The sequence below is a fragment of the Suricata suricatta genome, chromosome 2 (assembly GCF_006229205.1).
Source record: "Suricata suricatta isolate VVHF042 chromosome 2, meerkat_22Aug2017_6uvM2_HiC, whole genome shotgun sequence".
Taxonomy (NCBI): Eukaryota; Metazoa; Chordata; class Mammalia; order Carnivora; family Herpestidae; genus Suricata; species Suricata suricatta.
Window position 1 is genome coordinate 128,384,633 of NC_043701.1, and position 3,731 is coordinate 128,388,363.

Consider the following 3,731-nt stretch of genomic DNA (forward strand, 5'->3'; position numbering starts at 1 on the left):
TAACTAAAGAATATTTTCTGGGAAGCATATTTTCCCCTTTTCATCATTTCTTAGTAAAATTTGCTTTTCCTTCCTCTCCATACTTGACTTTTTTCCTTATTCCCACACAATTTTAACATATTTATTTTTATATCAATAACTCACTTTTAAAATGTTTATTAATTTTTGCAAGAGAGAGCTTGAGTCAGGGAAGGGCAGAGAGACAGGGACTGAGGATCCAAAGAGGGCTCTGAGCTGACAGCAGTGAACTGGATGCAGGGTTTGAACTCACAAACCATGAGATTATGACCTAAGCCAAAGTCGAATGCTCAGCTGACTGAGCCACTGAAGTGCCCCAAGAAGCCATTTTTATTGACCACACATTTGTCTTTCTCGAGGAGTGAAGCACTTTGCTTTTCATCATTTGCATCTATTTGAATAATTAGGTAATAAGAATAAAATATCAGAGACTTAAAAAAATAAAGGATTGGTTTCTTTTTCAGAATATATATTCTGAAGAGAGAGAGAAAGAGAGAGAGAGACTATGACTGTGCTATAAAACTGTATTCACTTCAATACCCAAGCTGATGGAGATGGAGCAGGCTTTATCTGGAACATGCTGGGGCTTGTGTTAGGAGGAACATGGTGTAACAGAGGCTAGTTCTTAAAATATCTGCCTGAAGATGACACACATTACTGGAGCTCACACTGTGTTACCAAAGTAGGTCAAATGGTCACTTTCAAGTTCAAGAAGATAGGGATATATAATACTTGTACAGGAAAAAAAACCACAATAATTTTAGTGGTTTCATATGTTTTTTAATATGTATTATAACGTGTCATATATATCAGATATGATATCTTATATATGTCATATGTATTCTATAATGCTAGAATTTTTAATGTAAACAGAAGTGTATATTTGGGCACTAAAATAAAATGAGAGAGAAGTTGGGGGTTAGAAAAAGTGTATCAGAGAAGGAATGTTAGAGGCGGTGAGCTTGGGTAGTATTTTTAAGGAGAATCGGTGGGTCACAGGCAAAGGCAAAGGAAAAGCAGGCACAGGAAAGAGGCTAAGAGTAGGGAGGGTTTCAGGGCCTATGACCTCTAGGTTATGAAAATTTGGTGGTTGGGATGGTTAGTGAAAGAAATGGAACAGATTAGGACTCAGAGGTTAGCAGGATGTTTCACATAGAAAGAAAAGAGAACCACATTACTCTTCTGTGTAATGGTTTGACATGATTTTAAAATAGCACTATGATGTATGCATTCAATGTTAAGCAGGGCTGGGCAGTGGAGTTAAGGTGCTTTTTGAGCAGTCAGGTGCCTTCCAACAAGCTCTGTGTTTATGCTGTATGTACTTCTGCACATGTAATGTATGTTTAAAATTTTGTGGCAGATAACTACCACTGAGTGACTTCTATGGTTATAAAAATATGTATCTGCCCAAGTTAAAGTTACAAGAAACAGAAGCTGATTCAGGGTGACTCAAGCCTCAAATAATTTATTTAAGTATTTTGGGCAGGGGCTCCTGGGTGGTTCAATAGGTTTTGTGTCTGACTCCTGACTTAAGCTCAGCTCATGATCTCACAGTTCATGTGTTCGAGCCCTGTGTTGAGCTCTGCACTGACCATGTGGAGCCTGCTTGGGATTCTCTCTATCTCTCTCTGCCTCCCACCCACTCTCAAACTAAATAAATAAACTTAAAAAATATATTTGGGGGTCTCAAGTCACTAGATAGTGCTAGAAAAGCAGGTTTGACTAGGGAGAGAGGAGAAAAGGCACAAACCACGTCTCAAACCTGGTTTGATGTGGAATATTCTCCTTTTACTACCCCGGTGGAGAGCAACTGCCTAGACCCTGTGAGGTTGCTGCGTTTTGCTTCTGAGACAAAGACTAGCATGCATGTGTCTGAGTGCTAGAGCCAAAGGTGGTGCCTGTGCCCAACTGCAAGAGGATCTAGAGAAGAGAATATCTGGCCTCTCTCTGTTTAGACTGAGACAGTCTTTCCCATATCCCGTCAGACCCCCAAAGCATGGAAACCCCAAATATTGAAAAAAATTTATAAGCCAATTAGTCAAAAACAGTGAAAATGGCCATAAAGGCAGAAAGAAAGAAATTACTGATATGAAAAAAATCCATTTGGAAAAATGAGTAATATTGACAGATGGCAAAGGAAATCTTGAAATTGGGTTTGGGATGTCTGTGCTGGGGGCTAAGAAGATGCCCACTCTTGAGTAGCAATAAATAATGAGTTGTGGACTCTAAGGAAGAGAATTCAAATTCTTGTCTTGGTATGTGTTAGCTCTGTGTTCTTCACTAAGGTGTTGTCCAGGAACCTCAGTAAATCAGAGATAACAATATTAGTATAAGGATCAAATAAGATAATCTGTAGAGGCTCTGCTATGTCTTCTACCATAAGACAGGCGCTCCAGAAACACTACCCAGTCACCTATTCTCCACAAAGCCTTGGGTTAAAAGCAATGAGGAAAGTCAGTGCAAAGATTTCCATATTGTTCTAACATTTAATGTCCCATACTTCTTAGAATACAATGATTGGTATAGAAACGATAAGAACATAAAGATTAGAGGTAAGTTGTGCCGTTGATGAGGGATAGAACCCTCCTGGAATCTGTCTGGCTCACATTTTTTTCTTTGACTGTATCTGATTTTCTTCAACCAAGACATTTAAGACAAACTATTCCCTGAACAGTTAGTGAGCAAGTGCTTCTGGGTGTATTCACCAGACATTCTTTGGCTTCATCACCATTTCATTCCAAGTAGATTCCAAGTAAAGTTTCATTCAACTTTACCTTCTTCTTTCCTTTGAATCGCTTCCAGAAGGAAAAATAGAAAGTAGGCACTTTAAAGATAATTTCAGTAAAAGAAGCATTAGGAGCACAAAAGGTCTACAATAGGGCCCAGGTTCAAATATAATGATAAATGTTAGCATCATCCTTTTGCAAGACAATAGAAAGGGTTGTTTGACCTTCCTAAAGGCATTACAATTCAGATTGTTTGAAAACACAGGCAAGGTAAAATATAAATGAAGGCAGAGAGTTTCCAGGTTGCAGACCATGAACTACATCTGAGGTTTCTGATCTTCTGTGCCTCCTCATGCCTCTGTGAAAATAGAGAAAGGGTGGAAGTCTCAAGGTGAAGGCCTTCTGGCTTGGACTCAAGCAGCTTTACATTTCATCTATCATTCATATTGAGACTGCACAAGATATTATTTGAAAACAGAGCTCTGTGGCTAAAAAGGAAGTCTAGATTGTGACACTGTTTTCTGCAGTCTATCAAGACTATCATCAGATTGATTATAAGAGAAGACGACACATTCCTATTCCCAAAGCACTGCCACAAATACTCTCATATTACTCTCTTAAGAATTTAGTGAGGAAGGAATACCATTTGGGTAGTTGTGGCCAAGAATACAACTACTTATAATTCTTATTCAACATAAAACTTTATCATCTATTTTGAAAAATAAAATGGAGGTTAGTCTGTTCTTTACAGTCAGTGTTTCTAATAGGTTTCTAATGGGCCCATTCTTCTTAGAAAATAAAAGACTTGGGAATGGAAAAGTGAAATGCGAAATCAAAGTGTTCTGGGGACATGGACCCTCACCAAGATCTCAACAGTCACCAGATTCCTGGATAGAAAGGTCCACTGGAATCCTTTTCTCGTGATAATCTTGTAATTCTCAACCTAAGCATGTTCTAGTAAATAGAGGTGTTTCCATGGCTCTTCTG